The sequence below is a fragment of the Gossypium hirsutum genome, unplaced genomic scaffold (genome assembly GCF_007990345.1).
Source record: "Gossypium hirsutum isolate 1008001.06 unplaced genomic scaffold, Gossypium_hirsutum_v2.1 scaffold_147, whole genome shotgun sequence".
NCBI lineage: Eukaryota > Viridiplantae > Streptophyta > Magnoliopsida > Malvales > Malvaceae > Gossypium > Gossypium hirsutum.
Window position 1 is genome coordinate 21,591 of NW_024402835.1, and position 15,206 is coordinate 36,796.

At 33.7% G+C, this 15,206-nt stretch overlaps 1 long non-coding RNA gene and 1 pseudogene across 1 annotated transcript; one reads left to right on the plus strand and one right to left on the minus strand.

The window, feature by feature from the left end:
- Positions 1-6,833: 6,833 nt before the first annotated feature.
- LOC121226383 (uncharacterized) lies at positions 6,834-9,546 on the plus strand. Its single transcript, XR_005924208.1, has 2 exons — positions 6,834-8,520; positions 8,622-9,546. It is a non-coding gene; the product is annotated as an uncharacterized lncRNA (long non-coding RNA).
- Positions 9,547-13,242: 3,696 nt separating this feature from the next.
- On the minus strand, positions 13,243-14,925 carry LOC121226380 (probable receptor-like protein kinase At5g24010; annotated as a pseudogene).
- Positions 14,926-15,206: the final 281 nt, after the last annotated feature.

Genomic DNA, 15,206 nt, shown 5'->3' on the forward strand with positions numbered 1-15,206 from the left:
ACAGAATATGAACGGAAATTTGTGAGACTTAGTAGATATGCTCGAGAGTGTGTTTCAACTGAAGCTATCATGTGTAGAAGATTTGAAGATGGGCTGAATGAAGATATTAAACTGTTAGTTGGTATACTTGAGATAAAAGAGTTCGTAGTACTTGTTGAACGAGCTTGTAAAGCTGAGGAGCTCGGGAAAGAGAAGAGGAAAGCTGACTATGAAGCTCGAGATTCTCGTAAAAGATCATTCAGTAAATCATTTCGGTCGACCTCAAGGAAATTCAGAGCGGATCATAGCCAATCTAAAGCTACTGCAGGGTTTCCTAAGTATGATCGAGATCGACCCCCTGTGAGTTCACGAGCTACTTCAGTTGCTAGCGTTGGTAGTGTTTGACAAAATAGATCAGAGTGCAAGCATTATGGGAAATGGCATCCTGGGGATTGCAGATTCCATGATCGGTCTTGCTTCAAGTGTGGTTCAAAAGATCATTTCATTCGAGAGTGTCCGATGGTAGCTGAGCAAAACACTGTGCAGGATACCAGACTGAGTAATGTGCCAGTCCGAGGTAGACCGCCGAGACAATTGAGTAATGTAAGTGGTAGTCAGAGAGGAACCAGGGACACAGCAATTCGATCTGAGGCCCGTGCACCTGCCAGAGCTTATGCCATCCGTGCTCGAGAGGAGGCTTCTTCTCCAGATGTTATTACTGGTACTTTCACTCTTTATGATACTAATGTTATTGCATTGATTGATCCTGGTTCGACTCATTCTTATGTGTGTGAGACTTTAGTATTCAGTAAGACTTTGCCTGTTGAGTCTACTGAGTTTGTAATTAAAGTATCGAACCCCCTGGGCCGGTGTGTTTTGGTTGACAAAGTGTGCAAGAATTGTCCGTTGATGATTCGAGATTTATGTTTTCCAGCTGATTTGATGTTGTTACCATTCGACGAGTTCGATATAATTCTGGGTATGGATTGGTTAACTCTGCATGATGCTATTGTAAACTGCAAACGGAAAACTATTGATCTACGGTGTCAGAACGATGAGATTATTCGGATCGAATCTAATGATCTGAATGGTTTATCAGCAATAATATCCTCGATGTCGGCTCAGAAGTATGTGAGAAGGGGTTGTGAAGCTTACCTTGCATTTGTTCTTGATAGTAAAGTGACCGAAAAGAAGATTGAATCTGTACCAGTAGTGTGTGAGTATTCAGACGTGTTTCCCGAAGAATTACCGGGTTTGCCACCTATTCGAGAGGTAGAGTTTGGTATTGAGTTAGTACCAGGGACGACTCCCATATCGATAGCTCCGTACCGTATGGCACCGACCGAATTAAAAGAATTGAAAGTACAGTTGCAAGAGCTGACTGATAAAGGTTTTGCACGACCGAGTTTCTCTCCTTGGGGTGCACCAGTTCTATTTGTGAGAAAGAAAGACGGAACGATGAGAATGTGCATTGATTACCGGCAACTCAATAAAGTGACTATAAAGAATAAGTATCCGTTACCACGGATTGATGATTTGTTCGATCAGTTGAAAGGGGCTACTGTGTTTTCAAAGATAGATCTGAGATCAGGCTACTATCAGTTGCGAGTTAAAGACTCTGATGTGCCAAAGACTGCTTTCCGAACGAGGTACGGACATTATGAGTTTCTTGTTATGCCTTTCGGACTTACTAATGCACCTGCTATTTTCATGGATTTGATGAATCGGATCTTTAGGAAGTATCTGGATCGGTTTGTGGTAGTATTTATTGATGACATTTTGATCTACTCTCGAGACGAAAATGAGCATGCTGAACATCTGAGACTTGTGTTACAAACTTTGCGAGATAAGCAGTTGTATGCAAAGTTTAGTAAATGTGAGTTCTGGTTACGTGAAGTCAGTTTTCTGGGCCATGTTGTATCAGCATCGGGTATTTGGGTTGATCCGAGTAAAATTTCAGCTATACTTGATTGGAAACCTCCGAGGAATGTTTCGGAAGTTCGAAGCTTTCTGGGGCTCGCTGGCTATTATAGACATTTTGTGAAAGGGTTCTCTATGATTGCGACCCCGATGACAAGGCTACTACAAAAAGACGTTAAGTTTGAGTGGTCAGAAAAGTGCCAGAAAAGTTTCGATCAGTTGAAAGCTCTTTTAACCAAAGCTCCAGTCCTAGTTCAACCCGAATCGGGTAAAGAGTTTGTTATCTATAGTGATGCATCTTTAAATGGTTTGGGCTGTGTATTGATGCAGGAAGGAAAAGTTGTAGCCTATGCCTCGAGACAGTTAAAGCCGCATGAAAAGAACTATCCGACGCATGATCTGGAATTGGCCGCTATTGTATTTGCGTTAAAAATATGGCGTCACTATCTGTTTGGCGAAAGATGTCATGTTTATTCCGATCATAAAAGCTTGAAATATTTGATGACTCAGAAAGATCTGAATTTGAGACAGCGTCGATGGTTAGAATTGTTGAAAGATTACGAGCTCGTGATTGACTATCATCCGAGAAAGGCTAATGTTGTTGCTGATGCCCTAAGTCGAAAATCACTGTTTGCTTTGCGTGCAATGAATGCACATATGGTTATGTCTGATGATGGTGCGATAGTAGCTGAGTTGAAAGCAAAACCGTTATTTGTTCAACAGATTTGTGAAGCTCAAAAAGCCGATGATGATTTAATTGCAAAACGAACTCAGTGTGACTTAAATGTTGATTCAGAGTTTCTAGTTGATACTGAGGATTGTTTGAGATTCAGAAACCGATTATGTGTTCCGAAAAATTCAGAGTTAATTCAGATGATTTTGAATGAAGCCCATAATAGTCGATTTTCTGTTCATCCGGGTAGCACGAAAATGTATAATGATCTGAAACAACACTATTGGTGGCATGGAATGAAACGAGACATTTCTGACTTTGTTTCGAAATGTTTAATATGTCAGCAAGTAAAAGCCGAGCATCAGGTACCTTCTGGATTGCTGCAGCCGATCATGATACCTGAATGGAAATGGGACAGAGTTACGATGGATTTTGTATCCGGTTTACCGTTAACACCCAGCAAGAAAGATGCAATTTGGGTTGTTGTGGATAGATTGACAAAATCGGCTCACTTTATTCCGGTTCGTATTGATTATTCGCTTGATAAACTTGCTGAATTGTACATTTCTCAGATTGTAAAATTGCACGGAGTGCCTATTTCTATTATTTCGGACAGAGACCCGAGATTTACATCGCGGTTTTGGAAGAAATTATAAGATGCTTTAGGTACGAAACTACATTTTAGCACAGCTTTCCATCCGCAAACAGATGGTCAATCGGAGCGAATTATACAGATACTTGAGGACATGTTGAGATGTTGCATTCTCGAGTTTGAAGGTACGTGGGAACGATATTTACCTTTGATTGAATTTGCTTATAATAACAGCTTTCAATCTAGTATTAAAATGGCACCTTATGAGGCTTTGTACGATCGTAAATGTCGTACACCACTGTATTGGACCGAGCTCAGTGAAAATAGGATACACGGGGTTGATTTGATTAAAGAGACCGAACAGAAAGTGAAAGTGATTCGGGACAGCCTGAAATCAGCATCAGATCGTCAGAAATCTTATGCGGATTTGAGAAGAAAAGATATAGAATTTCAGATCGGCGATAAAGTGTTTTTGAAAGTCTCACCGTGGAAGAAAGTACTCAGATTCGGTCGTAAAGGCAAATTGAGTCCAAGATTCATTGGACCGTATGAGATTATAGAACGTGTCGGACCGGTTGCTTATAGATTGATGTTACCACCTGAGTTAGAAAAGATTCACAATGTATTTCATGTTTCGATGCTCCGTAGATACCGATCTGATCCTTCACATGTGATTTGTCCGACGGAGATTGAAATTAACCCTGATATGTCATATGAAGAAGAACCGATTAGCATTCTGGCTCGTGAGATCAAGGAATTACGAAATAAGAAAATTCCGTTAGTTAAAGTATTGTGGCATAAACACGGAGTTGAAGAAGCAACTTGGGAGTCAGAGGATACAATGAAGGAGCGTTATCCAAACCTATTCACCGGTAAGATTTTCGGGGACGAAAATCCCTAAGGGGGGGAGAGTTGTAACAACCCGGTTTTGACCCTAATCAGAATAGTGGTTTCGGGACCACAAATCTGAATTAGAAAAATATTATTAATATTATTTTGTGTGTTTATTTCGTGTGCATTTGATTGTGTAAAATTTTCGTGTTTTAATTTCGTCGTTTAAGTGTCCGATTTAATAAAAGGGTTTAATCGCGTAAAATAAAAGTTAAAGGTTAAAATTTAAAAGCACCTATTTGTAGTTGTCTTTTTAAGTGGGAGGTCTAAAGATGTAATTAGACCAAGATTTAGTTAGTGGGTGGTATATGCCAACATTGCCCTTAAGTTATGTAATTTATAATTTATTTAATTAAGGTTAATTTAGTCATTAAGTAAATTATAATATTATAACTAAAATAAGTCATAAAAAGATGAATATGTTCATCTTTGTTAGCCGAATATTGGAAAGGAAGAAACCATCCATGGTTTCTTAAGTTTCGGCACTTTCATAGCAAAATTAAGGTATGCTTTGGTTTCGGTTTTTGATAATTTTTACGTTTTTGAGATCGTTGCTTTGAATACTACCCGACCCATGCTTGAATTTCTAATTTTAATGAATATTTTGAGTTATGCCATTGATGAATATTTGTGTTTTGTGATGTTTGATGATGAATAATGGAAGATATGTCTTAGATTAACATGTTTTGTCTTGGGATTTTTGATGAATTTGAGTATTTAGGGCTAAATTGTGAAAATAAATTTTTGAGGGACTAAAATGTGAAATAAATGCAATGTGTGGACTTGTATGAGAACCATGAATATTCGGCCCTTGTGTGTTATGGGCAAATTTTGTGTATTTGGTGTTTTGTGCAAAAAGGACTAAATTGCAAAAAGTGCAAAATATTAGGGGCAAAATGGTAATTTTCCCATTTATTTATTGTTGGACTCAAATGAATGTTTTGATGAATAAAAAGGTTAAATTTGACTATGTTTAGATCAAGGAACGAAGAAAACGAATTTGGATCGGGGGAAGTCGAAGGTAATCGAATAGTCGATCGTGTTTGCTGATATCCGAGGTAAGTCTATTAGCAACTAAAAGTTATTAAGTTAATATTTATACATGCATACTAATTTTATCTTATGATTGAGCTATAATTTAAAGTATAATAGTTGAATAAACTTTGGACTATAGATATTGTATATAACATGTTCGAATATACAAGTATGATCTTGTATAAATTATTGGATTAATCAAAGGTATGTATAAGATATAGGTATATATATATATATGGTTTGAATGATTATATAAGTATGTATATATATATATATAAAGTCGAATAAGCATGCAAATATACATGTAGGTGTTGTGTATTGAATTTAGTTATGTCATTATATAAGTATGCGAGGATTGATTGTGCATTTATATATGTACAAGTTTTTGTTTTGAAATTGAGTATGAAATTATACATTCATATGGTAGATTCGAATATGTATAAATGCACATGTATAAATTCTTGAATCGAAATTTGGTACGGAATTATATATGTATGTGAAAGTTTCGATTTTGTATGTATATTCACGTAAAAGTTTTGAATGGTAGTGAAGATATGAAATTGTTAGTTTGAATTATTATAAAGTGATTGAATGTAATACAGACGTTACGTCTAGCAGGCTTAATGCCGGTGAAGTAATTCAGACTTTAAGTCTAGCAAGCTTAATGCCGGTGATACATTTCAGACTATATGTCTAGCAGGCTAAGTGCCGGTGTACTGAATCAGGCTTTAAGCCTAGCAGGCAAAATGCCGGTGAATCTGTTTAAATTGTGTTAGAATATGCAATGGATATATCTATGATTTGTGATTATATGAAATCGATGAATACATATGTACATTAGATATATGTGATTGCTGAATTTATAAATGCATATGGTGATATGTGGTAGTTAAACATATATATGTTGAGCCTATGTGTTTGATAATTAATCATGTATGCATTTGAGATATATATATATATGTGTGTATTTCGAATGTATGTGTTACCTAAGTATTCAGGTATAAATTCATAATGAGTATATTTATAGACAAACAAATATAAGATGTGATTGATGTATATATATTGTGTTAGATTTGAATTGATTTAGAACTTACCATGAGTGTACATATACAATCGGTTTGATATGTATATAATATGTATATATATGCTCGGTGGTATACATTCAATTGTAATGTTGTTTTGTATAATATATATATTAAACTGAATTCATCCGATAGGTATACATATCTGACTATAAATGAAATGGTCTGAGTAGAATAATGTATGAATGTTAGTTGGTTGTGTTAGTTGAAATTTCAGTAGAATAGATTAAAAAGGTTATAATAATTATGTGTTTATAATTATACATTTAGTTATGCTGGAGACTTACTAAGCTATAAAAGCTTACTTCGTTTGCTTTCGTTCATTCGTTTTTATAGATTTGGAGACGCGTTACGAGCTCGGGGATCATCAGCACAGTCCATCACACTATCGACTTCTTTTGGTATTTTGTTAAATATTTGAACTCGATCTTATGGCATGTATAGGCTTGATAATGTTTTGGTTAGTTTTGAATCCTATTGTGTAAATAGCAATGTGAAAAGAGTTTAGTTTCCATGCTTGAATTTGATTTTATATGTTCATGAATTGGACTTGCATTTGGAATTAGATATTAAAGTTATGTTTATGTGAGCTTGGTTTCGTAATGCCTCGTAACCCTGATTCGGCGACGGAGACGGGTTAGGGGTGTTACAATACTTCAATTGGTGCAAGAGTTTGTTATATATTATTAAGTTACCAATACATACATATATTGATCATGTATTTATAAAGAGTTTTAAATTATAATATGTTTCATGTATTTAAAGAGTTTTAAATATATTGATCATGTATTAAAGTTACCATGACTTAAAATATCTTTCATGTATTTGTTATATATTGATCATAGTTAATAATATGTTTTTATAAAGTTACCATGACTTAAAATATATTGCCCAAAAGCTATAAATGTTGATGCCTCTTTTTTTAAAATATAAAAGAGTTTTAAATACTTCAATTGATATTAATTAAAAACTCCAACATTTCATCCATAATTCCTGATATAATATTTAATCATCCTCAACAACTCTCATTACCATATTAACAATAATCTGTAGAATTATGAGCTAAAAACATGTGAACTTCGCTCGTGTGAATGGAAGTAAAAAGAAAAATACTTATTCATAATTTATGATTAGTTTCTTTAAAAAGAATTAACTTATTTGAATTAACTTATTTTTAAAGGCAATTATTATATAAAATATCCAAAAGCCGTAAGCAGTATCTACATATAATTCAATCTGTAGAATTATATTAGTGTCAAAACATACTAACCCAATGGAGGAAAAATACATAAAAAATGAAACTCTAATATATTTATAATTTAGTTTTTCAAAAACAACCTTTATTCATTTATTTTTCTTTAATTCCCACCTTTATTTCATGTTTCTTTAACCCAAATTCGATGTGTTTAATTCAGTTAATTATGCAGAGGAGAAGAGTTCAAAGAAGCACCAAATTTATAGCAAGGAATTCCAGGCTATGTTAGATGGTTTAGATGAAGAAGAATGCTTAGAAGAAGGTGGTCAAGCAACAGAGAAGAAAATGTGTTTATCTATGCATCAAGTTAAGGCTTTAGAGAAGAATTTCGATGTGGGAAACAAGTTAGAACCAGAGAGAAAAGTGAAGTTAGCTGAAGAATTGAGGTTACAGCCAAGGCAAGTGGCTATTTGGTTCCAAAACCGACGTGCTCGTTGGAAGACCAAGGTGTTGGAGAAAGATTATGCAATGCTTAAAGCTAATAGAGAGAAGGAACCTCCTAGAAATTGTTCAGATTGCTTGAATAGCCCCTCAGACAATAGACAATTAAGTGGCGATGACTGTCCCTCAGTTGTATTCAACTGAAGCATATGCTTGGTGACTGAAGGGTCTCAGTACGGGCTACCAAAGAACTGGATTCAGAGAAAAATCAATAAGCTAATGAGAAGAAAATTCGGATTGTTTGTCGGAGGGAGGGGACGGATGATCACCATATAAATTGGAAGTGAAGGGCTGGGAAAATTATACTGAATTATACGTTCCAAAGCCAAGTCTACCAGGCCTTTCTGACGCATTGAGCTGAGCTTTGGACTTTCTGCTTTTAGCCTCACCACCAAACTGTTGCTTCTTTAGAACATTACCTATTTTTGTCAAAATTTTCACCTTTTCTTGTTCTTTAAGAAAAAAATCAAATTATTTGAACATCAATTATTTGAAGCCAAATTTTTCTATGCTACCCTCCTACTGTACAGAATATAGTGATTTTGAACATCAATTATTTGAACATCACAGCTTTGAAGATGCTTTGTGAGGGAATCTAGTGATTTTGAGTCACCTAAAACTCCTCAATAATATCACATAAATTTTCTGTAAGGTACTTTTCTCTTCTAGACTGTAAGATGCATTAGTAAGGACATTTTGTTCTCTGAAGTAAAGATTCTGGGAGTTGAATAATTCTGTTTCATTTTTTGGCAGGAGAAAATTCTGGGATAAGAATTGGTTTATACACCCCCTATCATTCCATATTTAAAGGCATCACCCCCAGTGGGAATTCTGTTTATGGATCTTGCTAACATGTCATATTGTTCTTCTGGGTTGGCATAAATAATGGTTTTTGTCTTGGATTTTGTAGTTGGTTTGAGGTGGCATAAATAACAGCATTATTTGACCGATAAACAGAGCCATTGGGATCAACAGAAAAATGTGACAACTAGGTCTCTCAAACACTGGCAGCAACCTCTACCATCCTTTAGAAGCATGCTAGGTTGGGTGCTTAAGTAGGCATTATTATAAAGAATTTTATCACTTTAGAGAGTGGGATTTGAGTAGTCATTTTTAGTTATTTTTTCCCCTTTAAATCACCATTTCACATGTCTTTTAAGTTGAAGTTGCAGAATATTTTCTGAGTACTCATTTGCTAGAATTTTAAAGTTTCTAATATAGTTCGCTCAGATGGTAGTCCTCATCGAAATAGGAGTGTTGGCTCTTATCAGATTAGGAGCTTTATAGAATCTATTATAAAACAATTTCTACTGCTCTCCACATAGTATGATCCAATCAATTCTAACAATGAAACTCACTCCTACATGAAACACTAATTACCTAACCGAACCTTTAGCAATCCCATTGTTGCTCCTTTTTTATTGATTTTCCAAAACAAGAAACCCAAAAAGAAAAACCGAACCTCCAAAATGAAATTCAGAACACGAACAATCAGTTAGACCCAAAATACTAATCTTCTGGCCTTATTCGATCCAATCTGAATCACATCCATGCAAACCCAAAAGATAAAAAGAAAATCCTACCCAAAATCAATAATAATGCCAAGAAAAGCAATCATTTCTTTTTCTTTTTAATAACAAACTCAAAATGAATTAAACAACGCTGAATAGAACCGAAGCATCATCAAAGACGTGAAATCAAACCCAGAAATCTAAAATAAGTTACCATAATCAAATGCAATAATGAATCAAATAAATCACTGATAAATCAAACATTTAGCAAAGAAGCTAAACCAGCTAAACAAACAAGTGATGCTAAACAGACAAATTATGAACATCAACGAGTAAACAAAGAGTTTACCTTAAATACGAATTTGTTGGCGATTCGGGAATAAACAAACCCTTGATTTTCTGGAACTGGAACTGGGTGGAGGACCGGAGGTAGACCGGAGGTGGATCGATGGAGGACGGAGGTAGCTTGATGCCTTGATTTGGATTTGGGAAAAAAAATGGAGGAGGGGAGATAGGGTTAGGGAAGACTGTCGGCAGTAAAACAAAACAATAATGTTGTGGATACAGTAAAATTAGCAACAATAGCAGAGGAGATGAGGCAGAGATGATGAGGAGCTATGGAAATGGTTTCAACGGTGAGAAGATGAGCTGTGGAAAATGTCTTACCGATTTCTAAGGGGTAAGACATTTTCCGGAAATATAGGGTTGATTTTCCCGTGTTTTGGAATTGATTTTCCAAAAGGAAATCATTTTCCTCCAATCAAACACCGGAAAATGGGGAAAACCATTTCCGGAAAATCATTTCCCCCTATCAAACAGACCTTTAAACTAAACTATAGCACGTAGTCGAATAAATATTCGACATTTATGTTCTAGTAAAAAAAAAGATATAGGTACTTAAAAAATTTCAGTTAACAAATTAAGCATTCAAGTCAAATATAAGTAAAAAATAGTAAATCAATTTTATAATAAATGTTTTTATTTTAATCATTATAAATTATATTTATTTATTTTTACACAATATCTAAAACTACCTGTAACTTTTCCTCAAATCATAAATAAAAAGATTAAAACTCACGTCCCATTACATTGGACTTAGTGACAATATACCATATATTTAATGGATTATTATTAAATAATAGAATACTACATGATGGGCCTTCTTGTATTTTATACAAACTTTCAATTTTGCAATGATTTATTATTATTTTTAGAAGGACCACAATTATTAAAAAGAAAAAATTAGAGTCTAGATTTGAGGTTTTTGTGACAAGGTTCCCAGAAAACAAGGATTTAAAGCTGCAAAATCAGACTTTTTTTTATCATGTTTCGAAACTGTCCATCCTATCACTAATGATTGTCTGCAGGCCTCACTTTTTAATAATGGTTAAAATATGTTGTTAGTCCTTGTACTTCTATAGATTTTGATTTTTAGTTTTTATACTTTGGAAGTTAAAAGTTTAATCCTTTTACCGTTCAATTTATAAATCCTAGTCCAATTATTATTTTCATTCGAGTATTTTTGCTAAAATTTGTCAACATAGTATGTTTATTTTGGTTAAAATATGACAGAAGTCATTGTACTATTTATAAATTTATATTTTAGTCCTTATGCTTTTATTTTTAAGTCCATCCACTTTTCAAATTTTAAAATTCATCTTTATATAACTATAGGTGTTTTTATCGTTTTACAATTTGAGAGCCCTAAAGTTCAAGTTCTTGATATTTTATCGTTTTAGTCCTTGATATTTTTTTAAAAACCCTAAAGTTTAGGTTCTAATCTGTGAACTATTGCCAAATTTACAGGCTAACTTAAAAAAAAATGTCAAGGTCATGGACCAACTTGGATGAAAAAAATTTCGGTCCAATATAAAAATTATTGTCAAGTTTAAGTCCCAAATAACGATTTAGTCCTTTTTTTAAAAAAAGGAAGAAAAAATAATGAATAACACCAACCTTGTCCAACCAACAGGAAATCATAGGTGGGTTATGGACTTAGGGTAACGTCCAATTGAAAGTGAATCAATGAAAAGTGGTGCAAAGCACTAACACCATGTTTGGTTGGGGAATGCATTCACTCTTTATTCATTGAATGGTAAACTATTCATTTGTTTGGTTGAACGTAATACTAATCCAATGGAATGAACATTACTTCTCTGTTACTTGTCTTTTCATAATAGTTATTCTTTGGTATTACCAAAGAATAGTTATTCCATACAACATTGAATAACAAAAAAAAATTCAAGTTAGTCCTTTAAAACTTGGACTTAGAAAATATAAAAATAAAATATTGAAATATTTTAATATAATTTAATATGAAATATTTAATTTCAAAATATAATTTTAAATAAAATATTTTAATAAAATTTAATATAAAAATATTATTAAATTATATATTTTTATTTTATTAAAATATATTTAATAATAATTATATTAAAATATAATTAAAATATTTTTATTTAATTATTATTTTATTAAAATTTAATAATAATAACAATAATCATCCACCTAAAAAAATTTTGCTAAAGGTACTTTGATCATTTCAGTTTTTTTTTTCATATGCTATTACAACACTATTTCATTCAACTAAATACAAGAATATTAATACAGTTCTATTACATTCTATTCAACCAAACAATTAAATTACTAATTACAACTTTATTCCATTACAGTAAATGTAAGAGTCTAAAGTAAACCTGATATAATTATTATGGTTTAAAAGCTTAAAAGCAAACATGTCAATGGACCCAAAACCTCCAAATGTGTTTGACATTGTCTCATCTTTTACTATCTTTGTCCTGCTTGTTTGCCCATGGGAGTCAATTGTAGTCCTTGTCTTATCTTTATTTTATGTGGCTTTTCATTTGTTTTTTATTTTATTTTTGGTAATATATTTTTTTATTTTGAATTTTATAATTAGTTTCATTTTAAATTTTGTATTGTTTATTTGTACATTTTGGCATTTGAATATAGCAATTAAATCAATTTTCTTCCTGCATTTGGAGAAATATAAAAGTTTGATAATGTGATACTCGAAATTTACAAAAAAGTATAGGTTAAATCATATTATGGGATCTAAACTTGACAACTTTTATCACATTAGAGCTTAAAATTTTATTTCTAAATTAGACCTTGAACTTGACAATTGTTCTCATATTAGGGCTTGAACTTTTAATGTCCACGTTAATCCTTAGAAATCCTAAAGTTCATGCCTAATGTGGGAACAAATGTCAAGTTTAGGCTCCAATAAAAATAATTGTCTAATTTAGAGGTTAACTTAGAAAAAAAAGTTCAAGCCTAAATACGAAAATAATTATCTAATTCAGGTTTTAATTTGAGAATAAACGTAACTTAAATAAAAAAATTAATCCTTAAATAATGATTTAATCCAAAAGTAAATATATTATGTATTTTGCTGAACTGTAAAGATAAATGGGCTTGAGACCACCAAAATATGAGGGGAAGTCCAATGATCATCATATTTATACTATACTTCAAAGTTAAAACTATCTCTACTTAAATTGAATGAGTTGACCAACCATTAACTAAATTAAAAGTTATTTTATTATAAATATATAAACTCATCTATACTTAAAATCAATAAAATTACATATAAGCTAGAGTATATACTTTCTAAAACTTTAAATTTACCATTTCAATCAAAATGAAGATTAACCAAGTTTTTCGTTCTAATACTCATTCCGAGAGTTATCAAATTTGTTCTTATCTAAGAGAAGATTATTGGATCAAATGACAGACATGTTGAGAAAACTAAAGCTTTTCCCGGATGAAATGAAAATTGGAACTATATAACCAGATTAAGCCTTTTCCAAGCAGTATAGCAATATGAACAACAATTCCAGTATCACCAATCCACCATCTCAGACATAATCAATGTAGAATAGGTATAGAATACAACATTATATTCTGCTAATACAGCTTTTACATACAGATTACTAGACAAAACCTCGAATTTAAACACGAAGAAACCATTAACAGATTGGAACTGCAAACCTTCAAACGTTCCCAGTATGCCCCCACTAGCTACTTGTAATAGTATATTATAAAGCCAGTGGATTTGGATCTTTACAATGTTTATGTAACAATGTTTGATAGTTGTAGTTTGGCTTGCTTTGGAGAGATTTCATGGATATCCGTAGGCAGTTTCGACCATGGGAACAATTCCGCATTACTCTTCCTCCTATGCACAATGGCAGATAAGCTCAACAGCAAGCAGGCGAGAGCAATCAAAGGAAGCAGAATCCCAAGAGTTCTTCTTGGCCAACACTTCATAATCAACTCCGCAGGCACCTTACCGTCAAGACTACAAACGGAGTTATTCATCTTCATGATCTCCACTCCGTTTAGAATCGCATCAACCGTATACCCCATGCTCTTGCTAGAAGGTCCAACGCTTACGGTAATGACCCCGGAACGACCAGCATCAACCACAAAATCAGCATAAAACGGAGAAGCCAGCATGTAATTCGTAACATCCGAGAGATCCAAATCTTTATATGCCAAATGTTCATTGACATAAACATTGAAATACAACAATCCAAGGGATATACTAGCAATATCACAAAAATGCATCCTAACAAGATACTTATAATCCTCACTCACTGGAAATTCCCAAGTGAGGTTTACATTAGGGATGGAAGCATTCTTGCTTCGAATCAACCGAGCTGAATCGTACACATTATCAGGACCAACCTCACGACTCGCCCCACCATCTTGGTACTTAATCCGACCACCGAAGTACACCTTATTGGAACCCTCACTTGATTTCAAATACTCATCATCAGGGATCCAAGTTCTCCACAAAGAATCATTGAACGGAGTAACTTTAGGACCTCCGACAGTTACCCTATACATAGTTTCAAATGCTTGTTTATTTAAACCCTGAAATTCCTCAATTTTATCACCATTAACATACTGAGCAGTTTCTAGTACCAAAACTTTGGTGCAGATATCACTTCGATTGCATTAACGAAAGCAAAATTCGATTTTTTGCTGGAACGAAACGAATTTCAACCTTTTCTGAATTAACCCAAAGCAAATATTCTATAACTTTAGGATTTACTAAATCCCCACCGCTAAAATTGGTTAAAGCTACTAACCCATTAACCAAAACGTGAAATCGAGAGTTACCCAGATCCAATCTCGATGAATTGAATCGATGGAAATGGAGACGTACCATGTGCGTCCCTGGATCTTTGACATTGAAGACGTATTTCGACGGCGAATTAAAACCCTAGCGGTGTGGTAGATTGAGGCAGACCAGGAAGGAGAGTTCCGGCACAGAGCGAAAAGGTCCGACCAGAAGAGAGATGGGAATCGGGTGAATTCGACGAGTCGGAGATGAATCGACGGTTGTCTACAACGGAATCGAGGGAGGCACCGCTGTTGATGAGGTAATTGTCGATCGGAGAGAAGGATAAACAGAGACCGTATAAAGTGAAGGTCCAAAGAAGGAACAAGGAGAAACCATGGCTTGAAAGTAAAGTTCCCATGAGAGAAACAAGGTCAATGATCAAAGAACATGAACAAATAATAATAAAAAAAAGATTAAGGATGTGAAGGAAAAGGGAAAAATGGCGGTGGTAATTTTGAGCGCGTTATTGATGGACTGAGTCAAACGCGGTGACTTGAGTTTAGTGGTTGTCTGAGTCAAGACAGTTGTCACTAACACACTTGTCATGACATAAAAGAGATTCTACTTTCTTTGGGTTATTTTCATCAAAAGTCCTCACATTATTGTTTGATTACCAAACTTTAAAACATTTTAATTGAGTTTTAAAGTATTAGTATTGTAATGGAAATAAGG